The 17,556-nt window shown below is 37.0% G+C and overlaps 1 protein-coding gene across 1 annotated transcript in view; it reads left to right on the top strand.

Moving 5' to 3' along the window:
* CRACR2A (calcium release activated channel regulator 2A) overlaps positions 1 to 17,556 on the top strand; it is a 186,599-nt gene that overhangs the window by 31,308 nt on the left and 137,735 nt on the right. The gene's annotated exons all lie outside the window — the stretch shown is intronic.

Here is a 17,556-nt window from a genome sequence, read left to right as displayed (position 1 = left end):
TCCCTTTGGTAAATTAGTAAAGGAGGTTATGTCTTAGGGGCTAGGTGGAGGAAATGGTCAGGGAGTGATACCCTGAATGAGGAAGAAACTGAGACCCAGGACCTCCTCCAAAGTCAAGCAGAAACAGAAGGGATTGTTTGAGATAATGACAGAAAAGTGGAGCTTAGCTCTGGAACTGACAAGGACTTTTTTTTCCCTAGCAACTGAAGTAAAGGAGCAAAGTTATCAATCATCTCCTAACTGACAGATCCAATGGCCATTCCTCATTCCTCATCCTTCTTGGTTTCTCTATCGTTTGACATTATTGACCATCTTCTGGATGTTTTTTCCACTTTGGGTTTTAGTGGCATTGCTCTCTCTTCATACTTGTATGACTGCTCCTTCTCAGTCTTTTTTGGATCTTAATCAATGGCATGCCTACCAATTGTAGATTCCCCCCAAGATTCTGTCCTAGGCCTTCTTCTCATTTTTCTCTATACCCTCTCATTTGGCAATCTCATCAGCTCCCAAGGGTCCAGTTATCATCTCTATACAGACAACTCTCAGCTCTATATATCCAGTCCTAGCCTCTCTCCTGAGTGATAGTCATATATCACCAACTCTCTATTGGGAATCTGAAACTCTATGTCCTATAGGCATCTCAGACTCAACATATACAAACAGAATTTTTTTCTCCCAAACCTCCCTCTCAAAGTTCTCTATCAGTGTTGAAGATATGGCCATCCTTTCCATCTCTCAGGTTTGCAACCTTGGTGGATGAGCAGCCCTGAATTTCAATTCCCCCGTAACATAAGCCAGGTCACATAGACCCCCAACGCCTCCCGGTTTTTAGGGAATAGCGTAGGGGTCAACACACTCCTTCTACCTCAAGGAAGAATTCTCATTTTAGCTTGATGTATGTTGATGCTTGCAACTATAAGGGCAGGTTTTGTAATGGAAAATACTGTGAGCTAGGTATCAAATTCCTTGAGAAAGGAGGGAAAAATCTGCCCAGAAAGTGACAGATAACTGTTACCAGGTTCTGAATAGGGGCACATATCCAGAATGAACCTTCCAGGATGAAAATTTGGTGATGGAACGGTCCTGTGACAGTGAGGAAGAAGGAAACATGTCTATTCCTATCCCATTGTATGTGTGAAAAGAGGGAGGTGAGGAGGAGTGAGAGAACCTGTGCATTCAGTATTGGAAGTGAATGATCAGGTTCTGTGATGACAAGAAGATTGGAGGAAAGAAAACGAGTCTAATGTAACAGGCAGCTTTTAAACAATAGAACGAGGGTTCCAAAGAATATAATGGAAGGGGCAAACAGAGCTAAATTGGGTCAGGAGGGATGGGGATGAAGTGAATGAGAATGAACAAGTGAGGAATGATAATAAAGAAAGAGAATATTAACTTCCCAGGCAGTTTTACACAATGAATTAGAGAGTGAGAGGAAAGAATTTGCTAGTCATGGCACAACAGATTGTGATACTCAACCTCGGTAAGCTCCTGTCCCCTACTCGGATTTTTATTTTATTTTCTCCTCCTGGAGGGAGGTTGGGAATCTAGATTTGGGCTGTTCTAGATGGCTGGGTATCAAGACTGTTGGTCCAAGGTCCCTTGCTGGTTTTGAAGGGCTGAGGCATAGTTGATTTGTAGATGCATTTTAATAAGTAAGGGCTTTTCTGTGCCCTGAGGTGTGATGTTGGTTTGGTTTTCACCAGTCAAGTGAGGAGTCTGGGCCTGGTGATAAGGAGATAATCTAGGTGGCTTGGATGATGAGAGTCAGGGCAGAGAAACAGTAGGCTGCTTTGCAGTAGATTGGCATGGGAAGAGGCAGACACCTGCTGGTATCCACTCAGAGTGGACAGCACAGACTGATTTGCTTGGTGGGATTTCAGAGCAGCAGTCCCTGACCTGGCCCCGTCAGGATGGCTAGGGGGCTGCTGTATTGTGAGTTGCTCCAGGCTGATGGGTGGACTGCTTCACAATGTTTTACTTTAGAAGAATCTAGGTTTGCAGGAATTATTTAGAAAACTGCAAAATCTTAGAAATGTGTGAGAATAAACTATCCATCTGTTTGGAATGGCTTTGTGAAGGGGCTAGGAGACAGTAGGATAGCCTCTATGAAGAACATAGTCTCTATGTTCTTCATCTCTGGTGGAGCTGCTCTAAAGAGTCTCTGATGCCAAAATTCTCATCTTTGTTCAGTTGTGTCTGACTCCTGGTGACCCCATTTGGGGATTTCTTGGTGAAGATATTGGAATATTTTGTCATTTCCTTCTGCAGCTCATTTTACAGATGAGGAAAGCAAGGCCAATAGGATTAAGTGACTTGTCCAGGGTCACACAATAGTAAGTGTCTGAGGCCACATTTGAGCTCAGGTTTTCCTGAATCCAGGCCCAGCATTCTGTCCCCTTGCTCCCCAATTGTCATCTATCCTTACTTAAGTCTCTTATATTAGATGAAGATAGAGACAAAATGATAGAATGATGAAGTTGGAGTTAAGAGCTGGATTTGAATACTAAATATGACATTTTGTGGCTGTGTGACCATGGTTGAGTTGCTTCACCTCTAAATGCCTTGAATTCCTCACTTGCAAAATAGTGGTAATAATAGAATTTGCCCTATCTGCCTAGTAGACTTGTGGGGAATTTCATAAACCTTGAAGAGCTATCAACATGAGTTATTATTATGGAACAAAAGCCTTTGCTATTTCTTCCTTCCCATAGATTATGTCCCTTTGCCTTTGGAGTGGGTCCCCTCACTTTTCCCTTTAGTAGTTGTGCCATCTGCCTAGCTATTTGTTTATATAGATTAAAATTCTCTGAGGTAAAAGCTTTGCCAAAGCGTGTGCCTGAGGCTCTGCTAAACTTCAATGAGATGTTATATAGCTACAGCTCGTAGAAGAATGCCTTTGTTTTCATCCTAAAGTGTAAGTACTTCGGCTCTATGTTCTTTCTGTACCTCTTGGTTTTTGACATAAATTTTATAGGTTAAGCTGGAAGCCTCAGACCAAGCTGGGTGGCATGGGGGAAGAGAAGGCTGGCTTAATTGGGTGCAGAGAGCAAACTGAAGTACTTTGTTGGTCACTGCTCCTCTCTGAGCTTTGCTGAGCTGGACTCACCCTGAGTTGGAGTGTTTTCACAAAGAAATCTTTTACCTTCCTCTTATTTCCTTCTGTTTAGGTTAACTCCAGGGGTAAAAGCAAGGCTCAAAGTCTACTCTACTAGTTGAAGGGAAGCAGGGCACTGGGGGTACAGTGTATGCCTCTGCTATTGGATTAGAACTGAAGAAACCATTGAAAGGCTCTGGGGTTGGTGCATTCTTCACTGTAATCCTGCAAAGTGGGTAGTGAAAAATATTATTGTTTATTCTTTTAATTTCTCTTATTTTTAGTAGTTTGAAACAACCTTTGTTCATTGTTTGTAGTTCTTTTCTTGAGAATCTTGCCTATATATTTTGACCACTATTCATTGAGTAATGGCTTAATACCTGACAGAAATAATTGTGCCCCCCCCTAACAATTACCCTTTTTAAGCCTAACTTCATTTGTTTTGTTCATTCCAAAGCTTTTCATTTTCATGTAATCAAAATTATTTACGTTTGCTTAAGAATTTTCCCCTTTTTGTCTTTTAATTGTTTCAGTTGTAATCTGACTCTTTGTGACCCCATTTGGAGTTTTCTTGACAAAGATACTAAAGTGGTTTTGCCTTTTCCTTCTCTAGCTCATTTTATAGACGAGAAAACTGAGGCAAATAGGGTTAGGTGACTTGTCCAGGGTCACACAGCTAATAAGGTCTAAGTCCAGATTTGAACTTGGGAAGATGAGTCCAAGCCCAGCATTCTATCTATTGTGCTACCTAGCTGCCCACATTCTAGAATTCTCCCCCTATCCAGTTTCAAAAACTAGGAAGAGCACTGAATTTAGGGTTAGAAAAACTTGGATTAGAATCTCACGTCAGTGCTAGCTGAATGTCCTTAGGTAAATTACCTAACCTCTCTTATCCTCAGTTTCTTAATCTGTAAAAATGAGGAAATTATAAGTGATATCCTCTAACATCCTTGCCCAGCATTAAATCTAACATCCTATGATGATTCAGTTATGGAAGATACTCCAATCCATTTTCTGCAATGTTAAAACATGATGCTATCTTTTATAGGTAGGTTACTTGTCCATTTGGAACTTACTATGGTATAAGATGCTACTCTGAATCTATTTTTTTTCCAACTGCTTTCCAGTCTTCCCAGCAGTTCTTGTCAAATAGGGAACCCTTTTCCAAGTAGTTTAATGTTCTAGTATTTATTAAATACGGGATTATTGAGTTGTATTGTTTCTGATTCTTGTTTATATAGTCTATTCTATGGAGATTATAAAGCAATCCCTAAGTAATTTAAAATATCTATATTAATTTATGTAGTTTCATAATTTTCATTATATTGCTATGGCTCAACCATGAGCAATGAATATTCATCCAATTATTTAAAACTTCCTTTATGTCTATAAAGAGTGTTTTAAAATCATATCCATATGTTGCATGTGTATTTTAGTGCACTGATTCCCAGATATTTTATGCATTTTTGAGTTGTTTTTAATGAGATTTCTCTTTCTATTATTTCTTCATAGTTTTTGTTATTGCTAGAAATGCTGAGGATTAATTTTGTGTCCTGCTCCTTCAGGGATAAGCACTAGACCTATGATTTCATTGACAGAGAATTATCAAGCGAAAAAAAAAATGACCTATCAATTTAGGAGAGCATCTTCTTGGCAGCTTATAGTTTAGGGAGTTGCTGAAGTACTGAAAGCTAATATGACTTAGCTATGATTTTACACAGCTAGTATGTGTTACAGGTAGGTCTTGAAGCCAGACTATCATGGTTTCAAGACCAGCTCTTTATCTACCATGCCATACTGCTGTGATTTTTGCTGAAGCTACTGCCTCAGTGAATTCTTTCACTGACTTTTTGGGATTTTCTAATTAAATTATTGAGTCTTCTGCAAATAAGGATAACTTTATCTCCTAGTGTCTGTCATTTATTTCTTTGATTTCTTTCATTTGTCTTTTTGCTATTGAAAGCATTGTTGGAATTGTCAAATGACAGGACAAGAAGGGGCATCTTTGCTTTATAGCTGCATATACTGAGAAATATTCTAGTCTTTGCTGCAAATAATTATAGAATTTGGTTTTAGATATGTACTCTTAAAAACATTTTCAAATGGTCTTTTATGTCTATATTTTTTTTAAACGATCTTAATTCAAATGAGTGATTTGTCAAAAGTCTTCTCTGCATCTATTAACATAATCATATAGTTTCAGTTGTTTTTATTTTAATATAATTAATTTTGCTTTTTTCATAATTTTGAACTATTTTTGAATCCCAGGAAAAATTCAACTTGTTCATATAGTGAATCTTTTTTGGTTATATTTCTGTAATTTTTTGCTAGAATTATATTTAATATTTTTGGATCAGTATAATTGTGCAGCAAGGTGGCACAGTGGATAGAGTGGTGAGCCTAGAGTCAGGAAGCCTTGAGTTTAAATTCAGCCTCAGATATTTACTGGCTGTTTGACCCTGGACAAGTCACTTAACACTGTTTATCTCAGTTTCCTAATGTGTAAAGTGAGCTGGAAAAGGAAATCTTTGCCAAGAAAACTCCAGATGGGGTCATAAAGAGTTGGATATGACTGAGCAACAACAAAAATTTTTGTATTGGTATACATTAGTGATATAGACCTATAGTTCTCTTTTTTTTTGCTTTATCTCTCCCTCATTTAGGTATTTAAATCATATTTGTCTCATAAAATGAATTTGCTAGAATGTTTTCTTTTTTGCCCATTGAGAATGGTTTATTTGGAATAGATGCTAATTTTTTTTAATGTTTGATAGAATTGACATGAAAATCTATCAGGACTGGTATTCTTCTTTGGTAGTCCTTTCATAATTTGTTCAATTTCAGTTTCTGAGCCTGGGTTGTTTAGGATCTCTTTTTCATGCTCTTTTAATTTGAATATCTAATATTTATTCAGATACAAATATATTTCCTTTAAATTATTACTTTTTTGTTAGCATATAACAGCATGGATTCTATGCATCTTTTTTTCTTTGTTGTAAATTCATTTAATTAATTTAAAAATTGGGGGAGAGTAATTTTATCTCTCTCTTCTTGATAAAATTGACTAAAGATTGGTTGATTTTGTTCTTCTTTTCAAAGAACCATATTTCAGTTTTGTTTCTCATTTCTATGATCTTTCTTCATGTTTTTTTATTTTCATCTCAACTTAGATGAGAAATAGTTAATCTGTTTCTCTTCTAACTTTAATATTTCTTCTTTTTGTGTTTTAATATGTTATGTCATCTTTCACTCTGTTTTGCAGAGTTGTTAATTGTTTCTATATGTGTTCCTAAGCTTGCTTTTTATTCAGAATATCATTATGAAGTCTCAATTTACTTATGTATCTTTTGTTTGTGTTCCCTGTACTAATTGCTAATTTACTGTGTTATGGCTTACAAAGGATACATTTAGTACTTCTGTATTTTTATTTTTGTTTATAATTCTTTGTGCCCTAGAAAATGGTATGTTTTTATAAATGTACCAAGTAATGCTGACAACTGTGTATTTTTGTTGTGTATTTGTTAATCCCCCCATCCAGAGAATGTCTTTTGAGGCTAAGACTTTTAAGTCTCCAATAATCAGTTCAGTTTTCTACTTTTCTTATTGCTTATCTTTCTGCTAGATTTATCCTACTGTGAAAAAGAATTTGAAAGTCCCTGTTACTATTTATGTCTTTTTGCTATTTAATTAACTTTTCATTATTTTTTATTTTCCTACTAGACTAATATAAAATTCAGTCTTTGTTTTAGTCTAGACACTGATTCAATTCTGCAGCAGTCCACCTGAAAGACCACTGCAGATAAACCCAGTTATTGTTCCTTAGAGGTTTAAATGCTCTTATAAGCCCTGAAAAGGGGAAAGATTTCCTTAAGAGTCTTCCTATGACTATGTGGGTGTCTTTGTGTTCTTTTTTGTCTTGCTAATTTTTTTCTGCTGTGCCTCACTTTTAGAAGTAAATATATATTTAATTTTTAAGTTTTTATTGACATATTTTCTTTCTTATAGCATTGTAGTTATCTCCAGTATCCTTCTCCTTCCTTGACCCAGAGAGCTATCCCGTATTTTTTTAAAAGTATTTCTAAAGAGGAAAAATAATAAGCATAATTTGATTGGTATATTGAAAAAGTCCCAAAATATGTAAAATGTATAACATTTCTAGACCTCCTACCTCCATGAAAGGATGAATTGGGACTGTCTTCTCATGTCTCTTCATTTGAGTTATGCTTGATCTTCATAATTTTGTTACATTTGCATTTTGGGGTGGGGTACAATATTATTTTTTTACATTTATATTATTGTAATTATTTTGCATATTGTTTTCTTGTATCTGCTTACTTCACTCTGTATCAGTTCATATAAATCTTTACATGCTTCTCTGTATTCATCACATCACATCATTTCTTACAACTATTTAAGTGGTTCTTTCTTTTTTTTTAAGCAATTGGGGTTAAATAACTTGCTCAAGGTTACATGGCCAGTTATTTCTGGGTGTGGTGCTAAGTATCTGAGCCCAGATTTGATCCCCAGGTCATCCCGACACTGGAGCTGGTGCTCTTACTTGCTGAGCCACCTGGCTGCCCCTTATTTCTTTTTTTAATTTTAATTTTTTGTAAACATATATTTATGAAGAAATCAGTATCATGTGGTCAAGATTCATTCTGTATCTTGAGTCATAGGACCTGGTCCTGCTCCCTGCCTTTTCTATGATAACTGTTCTAAAGTCATGTTACCCTATTTTTCTAGTCATTCTGTATGTTTTACTTTTTATGATTCTATTTGCTTCATTTTGTATCAGTTCATCTAAGTCTTTCCCTCCTTCTCTGTATCATTATGGTCATCATTTGCAATCCAGCAATATTCCATTGTGTTTATGTGCCAAAATTCATTTAGTCATTTTCCAGTTGATGGCCTTTACTTTGTTTCCAATCCTTTGTTACCACAGAAAATGCTGCAATAAATAATTTTGTGTATGGGGTGTCTATTTTTGTCATTAACTTCCTGGGAATATATGACAAGCAAGCAGTGGAATCTCTGGGTCAAGTAGTGCTTTCCCCTTTCATTTCTACCATTAAAAAATAATTTTCATGTTATTCTAGATGTTTTTTTATTCCAATATATTTTGTTTTTATTTTATTTAGCTCTACAAGAATCCCCTTGGTAGTTTGATTGTTTATATAATTTATCATACCGCAAAAATTCCTCTAAGTGTTGCAAGTCTTTTAGCAAAAGTAAGTATTTTGTTATAGGGTTTTTCCTATAAATGTTGAGAAAATTATATGATTTTAGATGTTCTTGTTTTTAATATTATTTTTAAAAATGTTGGACAATCTTACACTTCTAGTACAAGTAAAATTTATCATAGTGATTGATTTTTTAAAAAATTGCCAATGTCTTTTTTTTTTTAAAGCAATTGGGGTTAAGTAACTTGCTCAAGGTTACATGGTCAGTTATTTCTGGGTGTGGTACTAAGTATCTGAGCCTGGATTCGATCCTCCAGGTCATCCCGACACTGGGGCCGGTGCTTTTACTCGCTGTGCTACCTGGCTGCCCTGCCAATGTCTTTTTGCTATGATTTTATCTAAAATTTTTGTACTGATATTCACTGGTATTTTTGGACTGTAGTTCTCTTTCTTTACTTCATCCTTTCCTGATTTACATATTAGGACTGTATTTCTTTTTTATAAAAGGAATTTGGTGGAATGAGATTTTTGTCAATTTTTGAGAACAATTTGGCTACTATAAGTATTTGTTTTTGTTTAAAAGTTTTACCAAATTCTCCTGTAAATTCATTTGTAGCAAGGCCTTTTATTTTGTCAGTCCTTTCCAGCTATTTCAAATTCCTTTTCTGAAACTGGATTATTTAAGACCTCTTTGGTGTTCTGTTAATCTGGCTATTTTATATATTTATATGTCCTCTGTTTCTATTACGTTATCAGATTTGTTGGCATATAACTGTATCTAGTAAATTACCAAAAAAAAAAATATTTTAATTACTTTTGAGCTTGTGGTGATTTCAACTTTTTTTAATTTTGTAAATTTCATTTTCATTTTCAGTTTTATTTCTTATTATAGGAATTATGTTACCTTTATTGTTTATCTTGGACTTTATTAAATATATCACAATTCTCCTCTGTCTTCTACTCATCTTGCTCACTTTATTCATCCTACCTTTCTGCAAATTAGTCCCACAAAATACATTGATTCACCTATCGCGAGTGTTGCATGGATTGGTCAATGGTATTTCAGGCCCGATTCTCCATTGTTACATTTTTTCTCTCTTTTAATTTCTTTTTCATCTTTGTCTCCTTCTGTACTTTTAGAAAGGAATCTCTTAAGAATACTTCTTTTGTAGCTGTTTTTTAAATAAGTGCCCATAGCATTCAATATATATTTTTTTAGTAGTTTCTAAGAGATAGAGTAATTTATTTTGTTACTTTTACTTTCCTTGGTGGCTGTGCTTAATTACCTTTCTTGTATTATTTACAAGTGTAATAATGTGCTCATATCTGAGGTTTTGGGATGTTTTGTTTTTATTATTCTTTAGGAATGCTTCCAATGTCTCTCTTTCATTGGTAGTTAGACTCACGTTTTGAGCATATGTCATTTTGGATTGCATCTTGAGTTCCTTTCATAATACAGTTATTCCTTCCACATCCTTGGGGTTAGGGATGTGGCACCCCTACAGCCTGAAAAATCTGTGTAAAATTTTTTGGCCCTCCCTTTGTACCAGAGAAGAGATCTGAGTTTTTTCTTTTTCTTTTGTGGGATGTTTACAGTACCTTATTGTAAAATTTGGATTTATATTATACAATAATACACATATTTTTATATATTTCTGAGTTTGTAAACTTTTTTTGTGTCTTCTGATGACTTTTGCATATCATCTGCAAAACTCCCCCAAATTCTCAATTAATTTCTTATGCTGGCCTGGATATATTGAAATTGAGATTGGGAAAGTCACAGTGTGGGAGGGGTAACTGTATATTATTTCATCTACTTCTGAAGCTTCTGCTGGTACAGAATAGCTTTTTGGTTTTCAGATTTTCTTTCCTTTGTGCTTAAAGGTCTTTTGTCATTAGAATTTTAAAATGTAACGGAGTTTAAAACATAGATTGTTCTGTCATTTTCTGGGGGCTATTGTGTTAGGTATTATTCATGATTTTTTTGTTTTGTCATGTTCTGTGTCTCTATACAGCAGGAGCTAGGGGCAACTTCCTGGTGCAGTGTATGGAGCACTGGGCTTAGAATCAGGAAGAATCTGCTGAGTTCAAACTCCACCTCAGACACTATCTGTGGGACCCTGGGCAAATCACTTAACCCTATAGCCTCAATTTCCTCATCTGTGAAATGATCTGGAGAAGGAAATGGCAGACCACTCCAGTTTCTTTCTTTCTTTTTTAGATGAGGTATTTTAGCAATCGGGGTTAAGTAACTTGCTCAAGGTTACACGGCCAGTTATTTCTGGGTGTCCAGGTCATCCCGACACTGGAGCCAGTGCCCTTACTCGCTGAGCCACCTGGCCGCCCCTAAGCAATTGGAGTTAAGTAACTTGCTCAAGGTTACACGGCCAGGTGTTTCTGGGTGGGTGCTAAGTGTCTGAGCCCGGGATTCGATCTCCAGGTCATCCTGACACTGGAGCCGGTGCTCTTACTCGCTGTGCTACCTGGCCGCCCCAACTCCAGTTTCTTTACCACAAAAATTCCAAATAGAGTCATGAAGAGTTGAACACAACTGAAAAACTGACTGAACAACAACTGTCTCTACAAAACCTGGTTTTGTTGAGTTTTTCTTGTATAGAAACCATGTATTCTTTTAATGCTCTTTTAATTCTTAAAGCAATAGCATACTTCTTTTCCTTTAGATTATCCTTTACTTTGAAATACTACTTTCAGTCTTGAGCAGGAGAGATAATCTTTGGTGTGTCCCAGAAGAGTATTGGTAAATCTGGTCATACTTCTTGACAGAGAGTGGAGGCTTGTGGGGAAGGAACACTGAGTGATAATTCAGTGATTACAAGTTTATCATTCTGTATCACATTCCCCATGGTTAATTCTTAAGGTAGTTACCTTGTTGGACTTCTTGATTTCACATTTGATGAAGATGGCTTGTTTTTTTTGTTCTTGGAGAGTTATTTGGGGCTTGAGAAAATTTCCATTTTGTTGGTGAGGAACGTTCCAACCCATGTTGGAACATGGCTAACTGTGTTTTGTTTTTCCTGTTTTAAAAGCTATAAATTCTGACATTTGTTTCTAGTTTCTTGACTTATGGTTTTCATTTGTCTTTTTAACAATTCTGGGATTTCTTATTGTCCTATATTTTCTTTTTCTTGGTGGAATTTTTTTCCATTTTATTTTATTTTAAAATTTATTTTTAGTTTTCAACATTCATTTCCACAAGATTTTTAGTTACAAATTTTATCCCCATCTTTCCCCTACCCCCACCCCAAGATAATAAACCTACTAAATACCCCTTCCCCCAACCTGCTCTCTTTCTTTTTTTGTTTACAATTTTATTTTTTGGTTATTTTATCAAATGCTTGATTAACTTCTAGTTTATATCATTGATTTCCACAAGACTTTGAGTTACAAATTTTCTCCCCATTTTCCCCTACTCACCACCCAAAAATAGAGATTCCACTGGATATAACCTCCTCTAATCTTCCCTCTCCCATATCTTCCCCCATCCTCCCTGTGATTTTCCAGTAGGGCACAGTGGATCTCTATGTCCCAGTGCTTGTATATCTTATTTCCCAGTTATATGTAAAATAATATTAATAATAGTATATATATGTATATATATATGTATATATGTGTGTGTGTGTGTATATATATATATATATATACACACATTTGATTTTAAAACTTTGAATTCCAGATCCATTCCCTTTATCCCTTGTCACCCACCCTTACTGGGAAGATAAGCAATTCAATATAGGTTGTACATGTGTAGCTATGCAAAACATTTCCATAGTGGATATACTGTAGAAGATTGACTACATTTCCCTCCATCCTATCTCACCTCCCACTTGTTCTATTCTCTACTTTGATCCTTTCCCTTTTCAAAAGTAGGTGCTTCTACTTCTGTCCCCCCCAGCCTACCCTCCCTTCCATCATCCCCCCTCTCATCCCCTTCCCCGCTACTCTCCTGTAGAGTGAGGTACCCTTTTTAGTGTGTATGTTATTCCCTCTCTAAGCCAAATTCAATGAGAATAAGGTTGACCCATTTCCTTCTTCCTTCTTGTTCTTCCCCTCCATTGTAACCATTTTCCCTTGCTTCTTCTATATGAGATAGTTTACCCCATTCTGTCTCTCCTTATCTCCTCTCATTATATTCCTCTCTCACCTCTTAATTTCACCTTTTAAGTATCATCCCTTCCTATTAAATTGGTCCTGTGCTTTCTATCTGTGTATAACTGTACATATATATACACACATTGACATATGTGTTCTATGCCCATATACCCTCCTATATAGACATATATATGTATGTATACATATACATATATATACACATACATACACACATACATTTCTATTCCCAACTATTTTCATACTGAGAAAAATTTCATAAGTTACAATTACCATTTTTCCATGTAGGAATGTAAATAGTTCAATTTTGATAAGTTCCTTATGATTTCTTTTCCCTGTTTACCTTCTCATGCTTCTCTTGCTTTTTGTATCTGAATGTCAAATTTTCTATTCAACTCTGATTTTTTCATTAAGAATGCTTGAAAGTCCTCTATTCCACTGAATGACCATATTTTCCCCTGAAACATGATCATTTTTGCTGGATAGGTGATTCTTGGTTTTAATCCCAGCTCCTTTGACCTCCAGAATATATTCCAAGCCCTTTGATCCCTCCATGTAGAAGCTGCCAGATCCTGGATTATCCTGATTGTGTTTCCACAATATTAAAATTGTTCCTTCCTGTTTGCTTGTAATATTTTCTTCTTAATCTGGGAATTCCAAAACCTGGCTATAATATTCCTAGGATTTTTCTTTTGGGTATCTTTTCCAGGAGGTGATTGGTGGATTCTTTTAATATCTGGTTTGCCCTCTGGTTCTAAAACATCAGGGTAATTTTCCTTGAGAATTTCTTGAAGGATGATTTCTAGGTTCTTTTATTGATCATGGCTTTCAGGTAGCCCAATAATTTTTAAGTTATATCTCCTGGATCTATTTTCCAGGTCAGTGGTTTTCCCAATGAGATATTTCACATTGCCCTTCTATTTTTTCATTTTTTAAATCTGTTTAATAATATCTTGATTTCTCATAAAGCCAGTAGCTTCCATTTGCTCCATTCTAGTTCTGAAGGGATGATTCTCTTCATTGAGCTTTTGAGATTCTTTTTCCATCTGGCAAATTGGGCTTTTTAAGGCATTCTTCTCTTCATTGCCTTTTTGAGCATCTTTTGCATTTGAGTTAGTCTATTTTTTAAGATGTTACTTTCTTCAGTCAGGTTGTTGACTATCATTTCATAATTTTCTGGCATCATTCTCATTTCTCTTTCCAATTTTTCCTCCACTTCTCTTATTTGGTTTTCAAAATCCTTCTTAAGGTCCTCTATGGCCTGTAACCAGCTTGTATTTTTCTTAGAAGCTTTTGGTGCGGGAGTTCTGACTTCACTGTCTTCTTCCTGTTCCATGCTTTGATCCTTTTTGTCCCCACAATAGGAGTGTAAAGTTGGGTTTCTTTGCTTCCTTTGTTTGCTCATGTTGCCACTCAATTACTTGACTTTTGAGTTTTTTGCCACAGTAGGACTCTGCTACCAGATAGGGGAGCTTTTTCCCAAATCACTGGGGTTTTCTCAGCTGCTGGAGCTGTTAGTTGGGTGCCCTCTCTGAACCTCCACACACTCTGGCAATCTGGTCACTCATTCTAGGACCTCCAACTTAGACAACAATCCAGATCCAAGCAGGTTAAAAAAGAGCGATTACTGCTCAGACTGGTTGCTTGGTCCCCACTACAATCTGTAGGCCAGGAGCTGAAGCTGCCATGTGGAGGCTGCTGCATGGCCGCGGTACCTTAGCGGCTTCTCCCTCCAGGGAATAAAGGCTGAACTGCACTCCCAAACTAACAGATCCAAAAGTCCATAGTGTACTGACTTCTCACTTTGTCCTTAGTATCTATGTGTTGATAATTCTGGAAACCACCACAGCTGCTGGTGATCTAAAGTCCCTCCAACCAGCTGCTGGTTGTGGTCACCCTGAGGCTAAAACCTCAGGCTCATGTGGGGCTGGGCTCGATGGGCTCAACTCCCAGAGCACTGTGCTGGCCACTTCCTGCCAGCCTGCTGGGCTGTCTTCAGTGGGAGGTTAGCTTTTCTATGTCATTTTGTGGGATTTTTAGCTCTAAAGTTTTTCTAGAGTCATTTTTTTACATGAATTGAAGGAGGTGGAAGCCAGAGCTGCATGGAAGTCCTATTTCTACTGTGCTATCTTGACTCCACCCCACCCCCCCAATCTGCTCTCTTTTATATCCTCCCCATACCCCTTCTAACTTTCTAGTAGGGCAAGATGGATTTCTATACCCCAGTGCCTGTATATCTTATTTTCCAGTTGCATGTAAAAAAAAATAATTTTTTTTAACATTTGTCTTTAAGACTTTGATTTCTAGATTCTTTTCCCTCCTCAACCACCCCCACTGGGAAGATAAGTAATTCAGGATAGGTTGTATGTGTGTAGTTACACAAAATATTTCCATAGTAGTTGTATTATGAAAGATTGACTATATTTCCCTCCATCCTATCCCACCCCCCACTTATTCTATTTTCTACTTTGATCCTGTCACTTTTCAAACATATGTGCTTCTAACTACCCTCTCCCCCAATATGCCCTCCCTTCTATCATCCCCCCTCTTGTCCCCTTCCTCCCTACTTTACTATAGGGTAAGATACTGAAATGAGTGTTTGTGTTATTCCCTCCTTAAGCCAAATTCAACGAAAGTGAGGTTGACACATTCTCTTTCACCTTCCTGCTCTTCCCCTCCATTGTAACACTTTTCTCTTGCCTCTTTTATATGAGATAATTTGCCCCATTCTATCTCTCCTTTTCTCCTCTCATTATATTCCTCTCACATCTTAATTTTGTTTTTTAGATATCCGTTCCTATTCAAATGATCCTGTACCCTCTGTCTATGTATGCATGTACACACATATACACGCACTCACATATGTATTTATATACTTATACCCTCCTATACATATACACATATATGTATATATATGTCTGTGTGTGTATATATATATATATATATATATATATATATATATATATATATATTCCCTTCAGCTATCCTCAAGCTTGTAAAATTTTCTTCTTAAACTGGGAACTCTGGAATTTGGCTATGATATTCCTAGGAGTTTTCTTTTTGGGATCTTTTTCAAGAGGCAATTGGTAAATTCTTTCAATTTCTATTTTGCCCTCTGGTTCTAGAACATCAGGGCAATTTTCCTTGAGAATTTCTTGAAGGATGATTTCTAGGTTCTTTTTTTGATCATGGCTTTCAGATAGTCCAATAATTTTTAAATTATCTCTCCTGGATCTATTTTCTAGGTCATTGGTTTTTCCAATGAGATATTTCACATTGCCTTCTATTTTTTCATTTGTTTGGATCTGTTTAATAGTATCTTGATTTCTCATAAAGTCATTAGCTTCCATTTGCTCTAATCTAATTCTGAAGGAATTATTCTCTTCAGTGAGTTTTTAAAATTCTGTTTCCATCTGGGCAGTTTGACTTTTTAAGGCATTCTTCTCCTTATTGGCTTTTTGGGCCTCTTTTGCCATTTGAGTTAGTCTATTTTTTAAGGTGTTATTATCTTCAGTATTTTTTTGGGTCTCCTTTAGCAGACCGTTGATTCTCTTTATGATTTTCTTGCATCATTTTCATTTCTCTTTACAATTTTTCCTCCACTTCTCTTACTTGATTTTCAAAGTCCTTCTTGGGCTCCTCCATGGCCTGTAACTAACTCATATTTTTCTTGGAAGCTTTTGATGCAGGAGTTTTGACTTCATTGACTTCTTCTGGTTCCATGTTTTGATCCTTTTTGTCCCCCAAAAGGATTCTATGGTCTGATTGGTCTTCCTCTGCTTGCTCATCTTGCCAGACAATTACTTGACTTTTGAGGTCTTTGCCACAGTGGAACTCTGCTTCCAGATTGCAGAGAGCTATGTCCCCAGTCGCTGGGGTTTTTGCAGATGTTTCAGGGCTGTGAGGAGGGTGCCCTCTCTATAGACACCCCAAGCTCTGGCACACTGGTATTTCTTACCCCAGGTCCACCACCCAAGGCCATGATCCAGATCCAAGCAGGTCAAAGCAAGAGTGATTATTCTCTGAATGGTCACTTGGTCCCCCTATAATCTGCAGGCCAGGAGCTCTGGAGGCAGCCACGCGGCAGCAGCTACAGCCACAGCCCCACCTCCATCTCTCGCCCTGGGGACAGAGGCCACACTGTGCTCTTCTGTTACCCAGTTCCAACAGAGTTCACCACTGACCTTTTACTTTCTCTTTGGCGTTTATGGGTTGAGATGTCCAGAAACCGCCAGAGCTGACAGCGATTCATTTCTCCTAAAGTCTGCTCTGGCCAGTCTGTGCCACTGGTTGGGACCACCCCAGGTCTGGTTGGGGGTGGTTCATGAGGTACTGTGCTTGGCTCCCAGCTCAGTGCGATAGAACCTTCCTCTCAGCCTTGCCAGCTGCCTTCAGTGGGAGATTTGTTTCTCTCTGTCACTTTGTGGGTTTTGTAGCTCTAAATTTTGTTTAGAGTCATATTTTAAAGGTATTGGAGGCATTTGGAGTGGGAGTCATGTAGAGTTCCTGTTTTTACTCCTCCATCTTGGCTCCAACCACCTGTCCCATATTTTCTTGAGTTGGTTCTTGTGGTTCAACAACAACAGCAAATGATTAGTTAATCTGTCTGTTTCTTACATTCACCTAATCTCGTCAGTAGCTCACTTATAAATCACGTCTTAAACTGGGTGAGTTTTTTAGGAACAACCAATCTCATTCATTTTTTCTTGATTTTCATTTGCTTCAATTTCAAAGGATGACATTTTATGATGTTTCTAGATTCCGAGGCTAAAGCACTGAATGCAGCAAGGAAAAAAGTGTTAATTAAGATCGGTAGAGGAGATAGTGCCACTGACATGGGAAAGCTATTCCTCATGAAATGAAAGAAAAAAGTATTTATTAAGCACTTACTGTGTGACAGGCATTGCACTAAGTGCTTTACAAATATTTCATTTGATCCTCACGACAGCCCTGGGAGGTAGCTGTTGTTATTACCCTCTTTTTACATTTGAGGAAACTGTGGTAACCAGGATTAAGTGACTTTCCCAGGGTCACACAGCTTATAGTTTTCTGAGGTCAGATGTGCATTTGAGTCTTCCTGCCTCTAGACCTTTCTATCCCCTGAGCCATATTGCTTTATAAAGTAGAGCATCCTTTTTTTTTTTTTTTTAAAGC

The sequence above is a fragment of the Petaurus breviceps genome, unplaced genomic scaffold, assembly GCF_028583685.1.
Source record: "Petaurus breviceps papuanus isolate PSGF00001 unplaced genomic scaffold, PetGlider_PUasm1.0 470, whole genome shotgun sequence".
Classification (NCBI taxonomy): Eukaryota; Metazoa; Chordata; class Mammalia; order Diprotodontia; family Petauridae; genus Petaurus; species Petaurus breviceps.
This window is presented reverse-complemented; position numbering and strand designations above follow the sequence as displayed.